The sequence below is a fragment of the Anolis sagrei genome, chromosome 3, assembly GCF_037176765.1.
Source record: "Anolis sagrei isolate rAnoSag1 chromosome 3, rAnoSag1.mat, whole genome shotgun sequence".
NCBI classification, from domain to species: Eukaryota; Metazoa; Chordata; class Lepidosauria; order Squamata; family Dactyloidae; genus Anolis; species Anolis sagrei.
In genome coordinates, this window is record NC_090023.1 from 166,874,125 (window position 1) to 166,892,015 (window position 17,891).

Below are 17,891 nucleotides of genomic sequence, written 5' to 3' on the forward strand. Positions count from 1 at the left end.
AGGAGTGTAGGACCCCTCTGATAGTGGATTTTTCTTTAATCTGAGAGAACACCTCTTTAGAAATCTTTAGGTTCTTCAGGACAACTTTATGGTTAACATCCTGGGAAGTTGACCATAGAGTTGTTCTGGATGACCTACAGAATCCTCAAGAGAAGTGGTTCTCAACCTGGGGTCCCCAGATGCTTTTGGCATACAACTCCCAGAAATCCCAGTCAGTTTACCAGCTGTTCGGATTTCTGGGAATTGAAGGCAAAAAACATCTGGGGGCCCCAGGTTGAGAACCACTGTTCAAGAGAATATATTGATCAAATCCATAAAAGTTAAGCTAGCAACTATGGAGGGACCACTGTAATATGGATGCAGCCAACAGTAAAAGGTTTCCCCTTGACATTAAGTCTAGTTGTGTCCGACTCTGGTGCTCATCTCCATTTCTAAATCGAAGATCTGGCATTGTCCGTAGACACCTCCAAGGTTATGTGGCCAGCATGACTGCATGGAGCAGTTACCTTCCTGCCAAAGTGGTACCTATTGATCTACTAACATTTGCATGTTTTCGAACTGCTAGGTTGGCAGAAGCTGGGGCTTACAGTGGGAGCTCACCCTGCTTCCTAGATTTGAACTGCCAACCATTGGTCAGCAAGTTCAGCAGCTCAGCGGTTTAACCCACTGCAGGGCACTCCTGCAGCCAAGAGAAGCCCACTATATAAAAAGTATATAACATAAATATAACAAATATAACAACTAACAGACAGTTCAGTTGGCATGCAGACACTGCTGAGCATTTGCTTCTGTTTTGTTGTTGTTGTTGTTGTTCTCTATCACCTTCTTCCTCCAATCCCATCTCAATTTCCATCATTCCCCAATATGTACTTTCTGAAAGACAAAAGGAAAAGAGATGAAGTCGAACATGACCCCCCCCCCATAAGAGATAGTAATTTATAGTTTTGCTAAGGGCAAGGACGCCAGGCTGGATAATAAAGGTTAAGCTTTGGTCAGTTTGGTGTGTATCATTTAATCAAGGCTTTATGCTCTATTTTCATATGTCTACAGCAAAAAGTAACCAATTTATTACTGAAAATCATGCCACAAAAGTATTTGAATTTTTCCATCTGAGGCACACCTGGGCTCCTGATGGTCCCTCATCTCACAAACAAGGGATTCTCCTTCCCCCTCATGGATATTTCCCTTTATGGACCTTCCTACCAGGCCCGTAGCCAGGATTTCATTTCGGGGGGGGGGGGGGCTGAATTTTTTTCAGGGGGGGTTTCGGGGGGGCTGAGTTTTGGGGGGGGGCTGAGTCTGAGTGAAAGAGGGTCTAGCCTAGCAAACCTTTTGTATCATTACCCCAATACCCCCATGCATATGGGATATATTGAGTATGGTGATCAGATCATGATATGAATAAACATAACAGTTTAAATAATGCACCAATAAGGCCTTTTCGCGAACCACCATGAAAATTTCGGGGGGGGGGGGGCTGAAGCCCCCCGAGCCCCCCCCCTGGCTACATGCCTGCTTCCTACTAATAATATGAACTATGGACACTGAGGGAAGGCAGTTGGATTTACTCTCTGTATTATGATTTCTATATTTCCATATTTTCTCCTGTATTTCCATATTTCCCTTCATGTATTTGACCTTGCCCAGACCCTTTTGCCCCCTTCCCCTCTCCTTGGGGGAAATCTACAAGGAAGCTGCCCTGCCTCTGGAAAAGCAATCAGCGACCATGAAAAGACCCTTATCTTTGGACATTCTTTGCATGGACAATAGTAAAGGAAATCCTTTTGACTTCGGAGTTGGGCCACCATTCGGATTTCTGTTTGGCAGACTTTTTAATCATATAACAATGGGGGAATATGACCTTAGGAAAGTCCTCTTTTCCTCCAAGCTGTTTTTCTTTCAAATCTTTCCACTAAGGACATTCACAAAAGTTTCCCCTTTGTGCCCTATCTGATTGTAAGAGGAAAACTCGGATTAAGCCATCAATGCTTATCACAGACCCACCTCAGGACAATAAAGTGGCTTCTCTGGAAGGCTGATCCCCGGACTCGATAAGCCTAAGGACATTAAAACTCCATAATCCACTCCAGAATGCATTGTCTCCCTTCATCCCGCCTGCCTCCCTTCTGATTCACTGGAGCGTCGAGGCAGCAGGAGCCTCCTGGTAGGCTCTGGTGCACCGCGAAAGTCCTGTGATTGGCCCTGATGCATGGGGGATGGCCAAGCCTCCTCCCAGCTGTTTGCGCGTCAGCCAATCCCCTTCGAGCTGGGCGGGAGGGGGGAGCAGGAATTTTGAAACTCACAACTCTGTATTTTCTATAAAAATGGCCTTTACTTCTGTAACCACATGCTCTGCTTGGCGAATGATTGCTGCATTGCATCCTTTTCAGCTGAATCTCAAATAAAACATCTTGGTGGCGCTTCCTTCAACTTGGTGAGACCTTTTATTGGGAAAAATCAGGGAAAGGATACTTCTCTCTGTCTCGCCAGGGTAACGAACTCTTTAAAGAATCTGATTGGTCTCTGCCTCCTGGCAAAGACCCCTAAATTCCTGCTCTATACCAGAGAGAAATCCTAAGAAAATATTGGAAATAAATGTCATATAGCCCGAAAAAACCCTACAACAACCAAAATTTCATATTCATACAGTACCTTCAACACATCTAAGACCACGCATCTTCAAACTGCAGTCCTCCAGGTTTTTGGGCCTCCAACTCCCAGAAGCCCTAATGAGCTTGTTCAATTGTCAGGAATTCTGGGAGTTGAAGGCCCAAACAGCTGGAGGGCCCCTGTTTGAGGGTGCCTGTCCAAGACATTCCTCTTTACTATATGAAAACCCAAACAAACCTCAAGGAAGAGACCCACTACTTTGAACAAGGCTGACATTAGGGGGTGTACTGGACCATTTTTCAAAATAGGATGCAGGAATTTCAGCACGTCCAGAAAGCAAACCTCAAGAAATTGGTCTAAATAATTGACTTGGCCGAAACTTACCACTTAGCAACCTCAATCGGCTGCTTTTGGTTGTGCCATGGCAGCAGTCGCACACACATGCAGAGTTTTTTCTCCTTAATCTTGCCTGAACCAACCAGAGCAAGAAAGCAGATCATGTATCTTTTTGCCAAGTTGGTCTATATATACCAGGGCAAGCTCCTCTCTTTTTCTGTGGTGACCTGGAGTTTGAGATAGATAGATAGATAGATAGATAGATAGTGTGCTAGAGTAGCTAGTTCTGTGCTCTATCTCAGCACCGTCGCTACTTAGGAGTGCTTTTTGATAATTCCAATCTTTTTATTTGGCAATTTTATTAATTTTATTAATGCCCAGTGTTGTGATGTTTCCCTTACTTGGCCAATCAGAAATTAGTCCCTTTCCCATCCCAGAGAGAAAGGACAAGTCTTAAATGGTTCAGGCCCAGACTATTTGAAAAACCGCATGTCCATGTACAAACCACAACTAGCACTGTGGTCTGCGGAGGAGGCCCTGCTCTTGGTCCCACCCCCTTTGCAAGCATGGTTTGTGGGAACGGAAGAGGGGGCCTATCTCCGTGGCCACTCCCCATCTCTGGAACTTCCTCCCTAAAGAACTAAAAATGTCCCCCTCTCTCCTTTTCTTTAAAAAGCTTGAAAGACCTGTTTATGCAATCTAGCTTATGGAGAGGAGGAGGACTGGTATATCTTTATATATCCTCGTCTACATATTGGTCATGGAGCCCCCGGTGGCACAGTGGATTAAACCACTGAGCTGTTGAACTTGCTGATGAAAGGTTGCTGGTTCAAATCCAGGGAGTGGGGTGAGCTCCTGCTGTTAGCCCCAGCTTCTGCCAACCTAGCAGTTCGAAAACATGCAAATGTGGGTAGACCAATTGGTACCATTCTTGCAGGGAGGTAACGGTGCTCCATGCAGTCATGCTGGCCACACAACTTTGGAGGGGTCTAATGCTCTTCGGCTTAGAAATGGAGGTGAGCACCAACATTTCTAAGTCAGACACAACTGGACTTAGAATCATATAATCATAGAATCAAAGAGTTGGAAGAGACCTCATGGGCCATCCAGTCCAACCCTCTGCCAAGAAGCAGGAATATTGCATTCAAATCACCCCTGACAGATTGCCATTCAGCCTCTGTTTAAAAGCTTCCAAAGAAGGAGCCTCCACCACACTCCGGGGCAGAAAGTTCCACTGCTGAACAGCTCTCACAGTCAGGAAATTCTTCCTCATGTTCAGATGGAATCTCCTCTCTTGTAGTTTGAAGCCATTGTTCCGCGTCCTAGTCTCCAAGGAAGCAGAAAACAAGCTTGCTCCCTCCTCCCTGTGGCTTCCTCTCACATATTTATACATGGCTATCATATCTCCTCTCAGCCTTCTCTTCTTCAGGCTAAACATGCCCAGCTCCTTAAGCCGCTCCTCATAGGGCTTGTTCTCCAGACCCTTGATCATTTTAGTCGCCCTCCTCTGGACACATTCCAGCTTGTCAATATCTTGTCAATATCTTAATGTCAAGTGAAAACCTTTACCTTTACCTTACTCATCTTGAACATCTACATCAGCCAGCAGGATGTTGTATACTATCTCATGCTTTTAATGTATTGTGTTTAATTTGTATGACTTCCTGTGTTATTTGGTTTAATTCTTGGCTAATTTTCAGTTAGTTTTATAAGGTATGTTGAGATTATTTTACTTCTTGTTTTTGACTTGACTAGTTGTTTATCTGTTTTGGATACTGAATGTTTGCCATTTTTGTTACTCATTGAAAACCGCCGGTTACCCTCGGGGAGAGAGGGCAGGTTATGAATAAAGTTTTGTTGTTGTTGTTGTTGTTGTTGTTGTTATCTCTAAAGTGTAGCAAACTGAAGACGAGTCCTTTCCAATTTCTGGTACTATAGCTGGGGAAGAAGCTGGACAATCCAGTTGAGATACACCTGCGGGCCATAGGTTCCTCTTATCTTATAGTGTTGCCCTATATCAGAACACTATTTTGTATTCTTGCCAAGTCAGAACTATTCCAAACCAAGAATTCTCAGAAGGACGCTTGTGTGATGGAGGCTCCTTCTGGATGGCCATCTGTCGGGAGTGTTTTGACTGCAATTTTCTTGCTTCTTGGCAGGGGATTGGACTGGAAGATCTCTTCCAACTCTATGATTCTATAATGTCACAGGAGGAGGGATCTACTGATGTTCGGTGTGATGGTATAAGAGGATTAAGCACTGTTCGACAGTGTATGTAATTCAAATCAAAAGTACAAAAATGAAGTAAGGATATGTTGTTGAAGGCATAATATCCTTACTTCTCTGATCCTCCAAAGACGCAGGCCACAGACGCAGGCAAAACATCAGGAGAAACATGGTCATTCAGTCCAGATCCCACACAACACCCCAGACACATACACACAAGGCATTTTCATGCCTGGACTTTCCTCCTCCTCATCCTGAGGACTGGTGTAGTAAACCAAGCCTTGAGAGCTGGCAACCCTACTATACAAACTTAGCCTTTTATTTGTAGCCCACCAACATCACCTTTTAGTGAACATTCTCAGTCCGTAGCCTGCTTTTCAGCCCCCTGCCCTTCCCTCCCACCTATTTCTACATGGTGTGGTTGTAGTACGTAAGTACAAGCACTCAAAAACTTTAGATTGGTATTATTATACAGAATGATTATATATGTCATAACCGGGGGGGGGGGGGGGGGAGCTTTCTTTGTATGGAATAGAAGCACAAGGATTCCATATGGAAGGAGATACGTTGCCAGTTCCTATCTTTTGCAATCATTATATATCACAGGGCTGTCACACTAATTATAGATTTAACATTAATTAATTGGATGACTTTCACAGGAATATACATATTTCAAAACGTCAGCAAAGGTATGCTTTTAACCTTCTGAAGAAGGCAGCTTTTCATGGTAAGTCATTTGCTTTCAAACCACCTGATTTCTTTGGATACAGCTCATCAGGTAAAGGCATTTTAAAAACAATTTTTGCAGAATGATGTTAGAATCAGTGCTTCTGTGTTATCAGCTTTCTGGTGGGCCGTTCAAGGATCCATATCCCCCGCCTCCATTTCATCCACTTTGACGAAGTTAAAACCACAGGATATCTTTATTAGATTGATTAACATGGCCTACACAGATTTAGTATATTTTAATTGTTTTTAAAATAAACATCTCATTTTTGAAAAGACAGGCTCAGAGCAATTTACAATAAAATCTATGCATAATAAAACTGAACACACATTAAACAACCATCAAGATTTCAAACAGAAAATCCAAAAATATTCCAAGATGATCAGGTAGCAGTACATAAAATTCTATCCCAAACTGATGTAGAAGTGGGATGTGGGAAAATCAACTTTAAAATATAATATACTCCCTGCATCACAGGGATAATTTTTCCAGATTTTGAGTGGATACTGAAAATTGCAAAAAAGATGAAGGACTTCTGGCCTAAGAATAACCTAGGGCCTCATCATATAGGCAAAATTGCCTGTCCTGCGACAGTTTGCCCTCACTTTAGGCACAGATCCCGCCTGATCCCACAATGTTCATCTACCTTCGGTAGGGTTCCATGCCTCAAGTGAAGTCGAACTGTTGTACACAGCAGCACCAGCAACATAGGAGACTTCCTGTGTATAATAGAGGAAAACGGGGGGGGGGGGGGGGGACTTCCTCCATGAGATGAGGTAGGAGCAATGCAGGCAATGCAGGGTGCAAGGCGATGGGTTCCCAATGCCCCACGCTGGATTCGCCATGAGTGAAGCCCCCTGCTATGATCTGGTTCGGTGACCTCAATGTGATGAGGACCATAAAGTCATTCGGGAAATGCAACCACAATGCCAGTCCCAGGGCTATGGGAATTGTACACTGAATTCCTGATGAAATATCAGAGGAAACATTGCAGAAATGTTTTTCATATATAACAAGACTTTGGTCAAAAAAAAAATAGTGTTGGGGCTCAATAAGTATCAATGCACAAGATAGGGTGACACCACCAAAGACACCCTGCTTCTTGTACCTGCCTACCCTTATTCTTTCTTCTGACACTTGAGAAATCCAGAATGATTAATTCATATTTGTTGTTTATTCATTCAGTTGTTTCCAACTCTTTGTGACCTCATTGACCAGCCCATGCCAGAGCTCCCTGTCGGCTGTCACCACCCCCAGCTCCTTCAAGGTCCATCCAGTCACTTCAAGGATCCCATCCATCTTGCCCTTGGTTGGCCCCTTTTCCTTTTTCCTTCCATTTTCCCCAGCATCATTGTCTTCTCTAAGCTTTCCTTTCTTCTCATGATGTGCCCAAAGTACTTCATCTTTGCCTCTACTATCCTTCCCTCCAATGAGCAGTCTGGCTTTGTTTCCTGAAGTATGGACTGGTTGGATCTTCTCGCAGTCCAAGACACTCTCAGAACTTTCCTCCAACACCACAGTTCAAAAGCATCTATCTTCCTTCACTCAGCCTTCCCTATGGTCCAGCTCTCACATCCGTAGATGACTATGGAGAATACCATTGCTTTAACTATGCGGATCTTTGTTGCCAGTGTAGCATGAAAGGAATCTGGAAGGAAGAAGAAGAAGATGTTGGTCCCCACCAGATCCCAAGCTTTTTAGTATTATGTCATAGTGGTTGAGCACTGGACTATGACTCTGGAGACGAGGGTTTGAATCACTGCTCAGCTGTGGAGTTCCTTGAGCAAGCCACACTCTCTCAGAGGAAGGCAAAGACAACCTCCTGAGCATATTTTTTCAAGAAACTCCATGATAGTATTGTTGTTATTGGACATGTCTCTGAGGGACAGCAATAGGTTCATCTTAGGGTTGCCATACATCAGAAAACCAACCCCCCCCCCCCAAAAAAAACTTACAAAGAAGGGACACTTCCATTATTTTATATGTAAAAGGCTCCAATGGTGTTACTTGTTTGTTTTTTAAACCATGATAGTATCCTTCCTCCCACTCAGATTTCCACATCAAGAATATTTGCTCCTTTCATTCTTAGCTAAGTGAGCATCTTATCAGGAAACTGGAGGCTGCCAGGTTAACGGTTCAGACAAAGCAGCCTTTAAAGGTCACTTCAAAAGTGGGTAATTTTCAAAAGCCACCCACTGTCGTTGTTGATCATACCAGGATAAACACATTGCATGGCAAAGTACTATCATACAAAGTAATGTACGACGCAGTAAGGTGCAACGGGGATGATGTCAAGAATAATTCCACCATATTTGGAACATATTTGTTTTTCTGTTCCAGACAAAATGAGAAAGGAGGCAGATTTCACATGAAGCAGGATATAAATATTTTAATAGGTAAGTTCCAGTTTGAAATGGAAATACAGAAGTGGCAGAACCCTATCGTCTAGCAGCCATTACATCTCTAGCAACAAATATATCTTTCCTTATCTTTTAGAATCCCCCCCCCCCTCCGTTGTTTTTTTTGTCATTAAGAGATGGGTCTATATATGTAGGCATAAATTTTCTTCTTCTTTTTCAAGACAAATGGAGGAACTAAAATGTTATAGAGAGAGGAAGGAACAAGATTGGCTGCTAGGCTGCAAAACCAGGTTCACATCTGACAAGAAAAAACAAATGTAGTGGCCTTTAAAACACTACACCTTGGTTCACACTAATCAAGAGTGTTTCTATAATATGGAATTAATTCAATTTAACATGACTAACTGATGTGGCTCAATGCTATCTGCGCTGTCACGCGCTGGGCCTATAGCAGTTGGCTTTTGAACAGGACGTGCTTTTGGTGCCCAGCAGGAAGCCGGGGCACCTCGAGTGAGAGGCCCTAAGGATTTTCCTATACAGAGTCTTTAGAAGCTTGAAAGGTTTAACAAAGTCCTTTATTATTGCTTAGGTCTTCAACAAAACAATCAAATACTTCTCAGATCTTCAACCGGTCAAACAAATACTTTAAGGCTTTGAATCAACTAGTGGCTTTCTTAATCTTGTCCACAAGGGATAGGCAACTGGCTTCGTGAACTGTTTCTTTTCTTTAAGAGGAAAACCCTTTTTAACCCCTCCTTGGGCAATCTACTTTCTAAACTTTGCTGGTGTGGGCTCTACTCCCAGCTCCAAACTGCTTCTTGGGTCCCGAGTAGACCTACCAGTCAAGGCTTTGTAGATTCTCCAGCTGGAGTCCTTTGGAACTGTTTCCCCCCGGAATTTTCCCCGGATGCTATGAGAAACAAAGCTTCTCTACAGGTACAGCTAATCCACGTCCTGTAGCTAAGCTTTCCAATGCAAGACTGACCTAAAATGGCTCCCTCTACTCCCAGAGCCCTGGGGAAAGGGGCGGAACTAAAACTTAACAATGATTGATGGGTCATTGGCCCTATAATTGCAAACCAAGGGAAGCCATCTTATTGCAAAATGCATGGAACTTTGGAATATATGCAAACACTCAAAGAAAGAAAAGGAAGTTGGAGCTTTTGGTACAGCCGTACCAGCACACTATGATTCCTGGGAGTTGTAGTTTGTGAGGAAACCGTACTCTTTAGCAAAGAAGGCTAAAGAGTTTGCAAAATTTCACCTCCCAGGATTCCATATCTTTGATCCATGGCAATTAAAGGCTCGATCTACACTGCCATATAATCTAGTATCTGATCCCATATTATCTGATTTGAACTGAGTTATATAAACCTCCACTGCCATCAGAGGCGGCCCTAGGTAATTTTCAACAGTAAGCAAACAGTATCCGCCCCCCCCCCCCCCCGCAACCAATCACTGATATATATTTTCTGTTCATCGTGGGAGTTCTGTGTGCCATATTTGGTTCAATTCCATCATTGGTGGAGTTCAGAATGCTCTTTGATTGTAGGTGAACTATACCTCCCAGTAACTACAACTCGCATATGTCAAGGTCTATTTTCCTCCAAGAGCGCCTCAAGAGCGCCCCTGGGCAAAATCAACTATACTGCAAATGCTTACTTGGGTTGCATTTGGGGTTGAGCCGTCCCTGACTGCCATATAATAATAATGATGGAGATAATGATGATGATGATGATGATTATGATTATGATATAATTTTATTGCCCACCTCTCCCTGCATTTTTGTGTGTTTGTCAGTAAAATAATAATTTTATTGCCTGCCCACCCACCCCCACCCCCGCCCGCAACTCAAAATGGGACATAGAATCATTAAAAGACACACAGCAACATACAGAGTTAAAATACAAGTTAAAATCCATTTATAAAATCTAGATCAAAGCAGGTAATTTGGGATCAGAATCTGGATTATATGGCAGTGTAGATCCAGCGAACGTGCTGTGTAACTGCATAAATTCTACAGTGTTGATACATCCTGAGTGAGTTTCATCCAACAAACATTACTCTCTTTTGCATCTTGACTCTCCCACGTATTCAAGTTAGTGTTTTTAAATTGTTTTGATTATATTTTTTTCTTTTTTATTATGAGGTATGCTGCTTTGGATAGCAGAGAATAATGCTTAAAAATAAGAATAAATGGAAATTAAATAATGTGTTTGTACATACATGAAATCTATCAGGAAGGCACTTTGGAGTATTCTGTTTCTGGCTTGAAAATGCATATGAGGCAAGCGTCTTCTTTTTTTAGCCATTTTACAAACAGCTCAGTTTCATTTTCCATATAAGGTTGTCACCATCACAGATTAGGAGTAAAACTACTGAGCTTGTCCTGCTTCCTATTTAACTAGCCATTAAAAATGATATTGAATGAGCACGATATGGATTTTAAAAACCTCCCACATTTTGTTTCTTACAGGCTCATAACGTTTCCTTGGGCTGACTGGTCAGAATTAGGTTTTAATTCTCCAGCTTCTCTTATCTTAATTATATATTTACCTAATTTCATTTCCAGTCTGCAGGGTCACATCTACAATTAATGCAGTTTGACACCAGTTTTACTGCCATGGCTCAATGCTATGAAAATCTGGGAGTTGTAGTTTGGTGAGGCACCAGTGCTCTTTGACAAGAGAAAGCAAAAGAACTTTTAAAACTACAATTCCCATGATCCCAAAACATTGAGCCATGGCTGTTGGTGGCTTCAAAATGTGTTAATTCTACAGTATAGACGCACCCCAAGTACAACTGATAGGAAATTTGTCTGCCTCCCTGTTCCAGTTTATGGCTAGCACTGTAACTGTAGGTCCTTCCACACAGCCCAATATCTCAGAATATCAAGGCAGAAAATCCCACAATATCTGCTTTGAACTGGGTTATCTGAATCCACAGGGCTGTATGAAAGGGCCCTGTATAAGCGTTAAAACTGGATATTATTATTATTATTATTATTATTATTATTACGGCCTTATTCTTCCTACCAGTTACCCAGATACCTGGAATGAACAGCCACAGACCTGTACCTAATATTATTGTTGCCTGCCATAGCATTGCACTTAATTCCCGGGCCCCCTAGAATTTTTTGGGCTTGCACAAATCTTGGCCCGGCCTTTTAAATTTTTAATTGCCTTGAACAGGCAGGATTACTTTTAATATATGTGTGTTATGGCGACAATTTTTATGCTTATATTTTGTTTGTTAATCTTATGGTTATGTTGTTTTTACTCTGAATATTTTGTGATGTTACCGGGGAAGCGCTCTGAGTCCCCTCAGGGAGATGGAACGGTATATAAAAAAATTATTATTATTATTATCATTATTATTATTATTATTATTATTATTATTAAAAACACAACAAGATTAGTACACAGCAAACAAGATCACTATGCAGGCCGTTGTATTGGATCACACATCGGATACTTCCCAAGTGTCTAGAACTGTGTGATGTATCAGTAAATAATGCGTGCAGATCCTAGTAGGATGGCCTTTTGTAGCAGACAGATGGTAATTTTGTCAGCGCTGATTGTGTTTAAGTGCAGGCCAAGGTCTTTAGGCACTGTACCCAGTGTGCCAATCACCATTGGGACCACTTTCATTGGCTTGTCCCAGAGTCCTTGCAGTTTGATTTTTAAATCCTCATATCGTGTCAACTTTTCCAGTTGTTTTTTTTCCAAGTTTGCTGTCACCTGGGATTGCAACACCAACAATCCATACTTTATTTTTTAACACAATCACGAGGTATTATTATTATTATTATTATTATTATTATTATTATTATGCTTCTCCACATGCACATCAACATTTGGGAGCTGATGCAAGCAGTAAAACTCTATTGGTGGCAATTGCATTGGCTTTCTCTCTCAAAAAACAAAACAAAATCCTGAATCAGGGCAAGGAGACATTTATAACCAAAACAATATATAAGTTTAGGTTTAAGCCATCCCTGACCTGTATTTGTCCTAATCTAGACTGAGAATCAATAATCTTATTTAAGAGTAGGAAACAGTCATCTGTGGCTGCACAGTGCTGTCTTGTTTAACCCAAAATCAGGTCAGGTCTCAAAAATTTATTATTTATTTATTTACTTCATTTGTATACTGCTCTCCTCAGCCCTTAGGCGACTCAGAGCAGTTTACAACAAATCAGTATACAAAGTGCACAACATTAGCATTTAAAAACCATGGCAACTACATCAATATAACAATACAACAATACATCAATATAACATCAATACATCAATATAACTAATCCATCACGTCTCATCAGTAAAGTCATAATCCGATCTCATTGTCCATTATTCCATGTTCCAATAATCAATCAATTAATTGCACTGCTTAATGAAATGCCTGTTCAAAGAGCCAGATCTTCATTTTCCTCCTGAATGCCAGTAGGGAGGGGGCCGATCTAATGTCTGCGGGAAGGGCGTTCCACAGCCGAGGGGCCACCACTGAAAAGGCCCTGTCTCTCGTCCCCACCAGCCATGCTTGTGATGTTGGCGGGATCGAGAGCAGGGCCTCCCCGGACGATCTTAATGTCCTATCTCAGGGGTCCTCAAACTTTTTAAACAGTGGGCCAGGTCATAGTCCCCAAAATTGCTGGAGGGCCAGATTATAATTTGAAAAAAACATGAATGAATTCCTATGCACACTGCACATATCTTATTTGTAGTGCAAAAAACACTTAAAACAATACACTAATTAAAATGAAGAACAATTTTAACAAATATAAACTTATTAGTATTTCAGTGGGATGTGTGGGCCTGCTTTTGATGAGATAGGATTGTTGTTGTTGTTGTGTGCTTTCAGGTCATTTCAGACTTAGGTTGACCCTGAGCGAGGACCGGGTAAATGACCTTGGAGGGCCGCATCCGGACCCCGGGCCTTAGTTTGAGGACCTCTGTCCTAACTGATTCATAGGGGGCGATGCGTTTGGACAGGTAGGTCGGGCCAGAACCGTTTAGGGCTTTAAAGGCTAAAGCCAGCACTTTGAATTGTGCCTGGTAGCAGATTGGCAACCAGTGGAGCTGGCGCAACAGAGGAGTTGTATGTTCCCTGAGTACCGCTCCTGTTAACAACCTGGCTGCCGATCGTTGGACCATTTATAGCTTCCAAGCAGTCTTCAGAGGCAACCCCACGTAGAGAGCGTTGCAGTAGTCTATACGGGACGTAACCAGCGTGTGGACTACTGTGGCCAAGTCAGACTTCCCAAGGTACGGGCGCAGCTGGCGCACAAGTTTTAACTGTGCGAATGCTCCCCTGGTCACCGCCGAAACCTGGGGCTCCAGGCTACGCGATGAGTCCAAGATCACACATCTTCAGGGGGAGTGTAACACCGTCCAACACAGGCTGTAACCCAAATGCCCTGTTCGGCCTTATGACTGACCAGGAGTACCTCTGTCTTGCCTGGATTCAATTTCAATTTGTTCGCCCTCATCCAGACCGTTACAGCGGCCAAGCACCGATTCAGGACCTGAACAGCCTCCTTAGAAGTGGGTGGGAAGGAGTGACAGGAGTACAGATGACACCGTCCCCCGAAACTCTGGATGATCTCCCCCAGCGGCTTCATGTAGGTGTTAAACAACATAGGAGACAAGATTGAACCCTGAGGAACCCCACAAGACAATGGTTGTGGGGTAGAACAGGTGTCTCCCAATAACACCTTCTGAGATCGACCCTCCACATAATACATAAAATAAATAGTTTTGCACTCCATTTAATGAAAAACTTACCGGTTGCATGAGCTATTATTTCTGAACATTTACAAGGAATTTGCTAGGTTGATATCTTCATCACTCCTGTCATCACTGTTTAATTTTAATATGTAATTTTAAAAACAGTAACATGAGTGACAACCTTTCTGGAAAAAAAAATATGCAAAACAATAGGTAAAATGTTTTAAAAAATGCCTTTTTTAAAAGCCACCCCCCCCCCCTCACCTCACATGCACACACACAATAAGTATCTAATAGTCTGGCAAAGAGTTATTCCAGCAGAACAAATGTGTTCAGAGGTAGAGGCATTTGTTATTAGACCGCCTGCTTTGTTTTTCATAATCCAAATGACATTTTTCAGTCATGCACTATTTCAAGCTACTTCCTGTTCTTTTCTGTATCTGGTGTTTGTTTTATTTAAAGAGAGTGGTGGATACTTTGGCCTTAACAATTTAGTTGAACGAAGTGGCTATTTCAGGGCAGTAGAAATGTTAACAAACCCAAATTAACCCACTAATCCTATTCTTGATACACTGGGTTTTATCCCATTGAGATGCCAAAATGTGGGTGGCATTAGTTTGATTACCGTTTCCAGAATTCCACACTCAGCTGATGGATAGTGGAGGAAGAGGAGGAGGAATTCTCCCAGCCTCTGCCAAGTTGCCAACACTAAGCACTCTGCCACCTGCTCCTGCTTTGATCATCAATCAGATAATCTTGGTTCTGTCATCAATAAAATATTTTTAAAATCACTTCTTGGATGTGATTTTATAACAGACTGAATCCAATTCTTCTTTGTCTAATCTTCCCCAAACTGGTATCCCACGGGATGTATTGGAATTTACATAGATAGAGTTGACAGATCAAGACTATTCTAGGCTCCCAAAGTGACCCATTTAAGGTGGAATCAGGCGTCAAACAGGGATGTGTTATTGCCACAACTTCATCGCTATGATACTTCACCTTGTTGATGGGAAGCTTCCCACCAGAGTGGAAATCATCTATCTGACAGATGGCAAGCTGATTAACCTCAGCAGACTGAAAGCCAAAACCAAGGTTACAACAACATCTGTATACTGATGACAACGTCATCTGTGCGCATTCAGAAGAAGATCTACAAGCCGCTCTAAACACCTTCGCAGAAGCATACGAGAAGCTCGGCCTGTCATTGAACATCGAGAAAACCAAGGGAACTTTCTGCAGTGTATGGAAATGGATCCCAGAATGCATTTTCAGCCCCCTGTGGAGCAATAGGTTAAACCTTTGTGCAAGCAGGACTGAAGACTGACAGTTCGGAGGTTCGAATCCGGTGAGAGCACAAATGAGTTCCCTCTGTCAGCACCAGCTCCTCATGCGGACACATGAGAGAAGTCTCCCACAAGGATGGTAAAACATCAAAACATCTGGGCATCCCCCGGGCAACATCCTTGCAGATGGCTAATTCTCTCACACCAGAAGTGACTTACAGTTTCTCAAATTGCTCCTGACACATACACAACTCCCCCCCCCCCCCCGACTTCAAATGGAGAAAGTAGGGGAAAGACATGGAAATGATGAGGGATGGTTGGCCTTTCTAGAAGACAAACCACGATGGCAGTGAACAAACGATTCCCTCTACTTTCCCCTTGCTCATGGAATGAGGTTCAAAGTCTATCATTCAAACCAAAACAACACCTCTAACAAATAAGGACAATAAATAAATATACACACACATTTCAAGGCAGCACTCTTCCCCCGAGATCCCTCCCTGTCTTCCTAACAACCAGAAAAGAAGGGGAATCCTATTGATAGGATTGGCATGCATTTGCCAGATGAAAGTTGTCATCCAACGTATCTGGCAGAGGACCAGATGTATTGGGAGACTAACTTAGTCCAAGCCCATCAAACAATCTCCTGCACAAGGAGGCAAGAATCCTGTTATGATTCCCTTCCTAGTTTTGAGGACTGACTCACAATTTCTGGACATCTGGGGCCAGCAAGCTCAGACTGTAGGATCCTCAGCCCAGTTCTCTGAGTTTTTAAAGGAAGAAGAGCAAACCTCATTCCACTTCCTGCCTTGACACTGATGCAGTAGAGCCACTTAAAACAAGCACAGGACTTCCTTGCCAGGAGCAGAAAACCCACGGTTATGCAGAATAGTACATGTATTGCATCCCAGTCCCATCAATCATTAGTTGGAAGGGGATTTCACAGCACAGAAGTCAAGTGTACTACCCGAGTAGTAAAAAAGCAATATTCACCACTCCGACTTCTGTTTGAACATTTATTTTGGCAGGCAGTGAAACCATTGTTCCTTCCCCCACCAGCTACAGTGAATCTTCACACTCCACCCACACAGCAAAGATGACTCAGGCAAGACTGTACTAAAATTAGGGGGCTGGTATTTTTTTTGTGCTATTTGTCTCTTCAGACAGAGCGCCATGCAAAATTCCTTGAGCAGGAGATTTCGGTATCTGACCTTCACCAAACCCATGCCATTGGTTCCTTGAGAAGATGTGGCCCTCCAAATGTTGCCAGAGTGACATCCTTCCTCTTCATTCCTTATTTCCTACATCACCTTAGGCTGTCCTGGCCAGCGCTAATGGGAACTGTGGTCCAGGAATATCTAATGGGGGCTGCATGTTCCCTAGAAATGTTCATAACAGTATACAACAATGGTTTGTCTTAAAGCCTGATCCCATAGGCACAAGCCAGTAGCACATTATGAATGTAGAGAATCACAATCATTTGCATTATCTTGGTATGTCAAGACTTCCTATCCAAACATAGGGTTGGAAGAGACCTCGTGGGCCATCCAGTCCAACCCTGCCAAGGAGTGGGAATGCCACTTTCAAAGCACTGCTGACAGATGGCCATCCAACCTCTGCTTGAAAGCCTCCAAAGAAGGAGCCTCCACCACACTCCTGGTCAGAGAGTTCCACTGCTGAATAGCTCTCGCAGTCAGGAAGTTCTTCCACTTGTTCAAGTGGAATCTCCTTTCCTGTAGTTTGAAGCCATTGTTCCGTATCCTAGTCTTCAGGGCAACAGAAAACAAGCTTGCTTCCTCCCCCTTATGACTTCCCCTTATTTATACATGGCCCTCATCTCTGCCTTCTCTTCTGCAAGTTAAACATGCCCATGTCTTTAAGCAACTTCTCATAGGGCTTGTTCACCAGACACTTGATCATTTTAGTCACCTTCCTTTGGCCACATTCCAGCTTGTCAACATCTCCCTTTAATTGTGCCCAGAACTTGACCAGGTCTGGTCTGACCCAGGCGGAATAGAGGGGCAGAATGACTTCCCTGGATGTAGACATTTGACTCCTATTTATTCAGACCAAAATCCCATTGACTTTTTTGACTCCACATGACATTGTTGGCTCATGTTTAACTTGTTGTCCATGAAGACTCCAAGATCTTTTTCACTCGTACTGCTCTCGAGCCAGGCATCACCCATTCTATATTTTTGCATTTCATTTTTTTCTGCCTAAGTGGAGTATCTTGCATTTGTCACTCTTGAACTTCATTTTGTTAGTTTTGGCCCATCTCTCTAATCTGTTAAGATCGTTTTGAATTCTGCTCCTGTTTTCTGGGGTATTGGCTATCCCTCCCAATTTGGTGTCATCTGCAGACTTGATGATCATACCTTCTAACCCTTCATCTAAGTCATTAATAAAGATGTTGAGCAGGACTGGGTTCATATAATCTTCCAATCCATATGGACACTGACCTGCTGCTGGGGGATTCAACAAGTTATTGTCGAAGAATGGACTGTTCCCAGCTCTGTCCAGACTTCTACTCCAAGTAATTTGGGAAAATGCCTCCTTATATGAAAGGTTCTTGCTCACGGTGAGGATTTTATTCCTGAGAAGTCTTTCTTCACAGGCAA

At 42.8% G+C, this 17,891-nt stretch overlaps 1 long non-coding RNA gene across 1 annotated transcript; it reads right to left on the reverse strand.

The window, feature by feature from the left end:
- Positions 1 to 258: 258 nt before the first annotated feature.
- Positions 259 to 16,270, reverse strand: LOC137096493 (uncharacterized). The gene is made up of 3 exons (XR_010909493.1): positions 15,977 to 16,270; positions 2,995 to 3,173; positions 259 to 873 (listed from the first exon to the last, which is right to left on the reverse strand). It is a non-coding gene; the product is annotated as an uncharacterized lncRNA (long non-coding RNA).
- Positions 16,271 to 17,891: the final 1,621 nt, after the last annotated feature.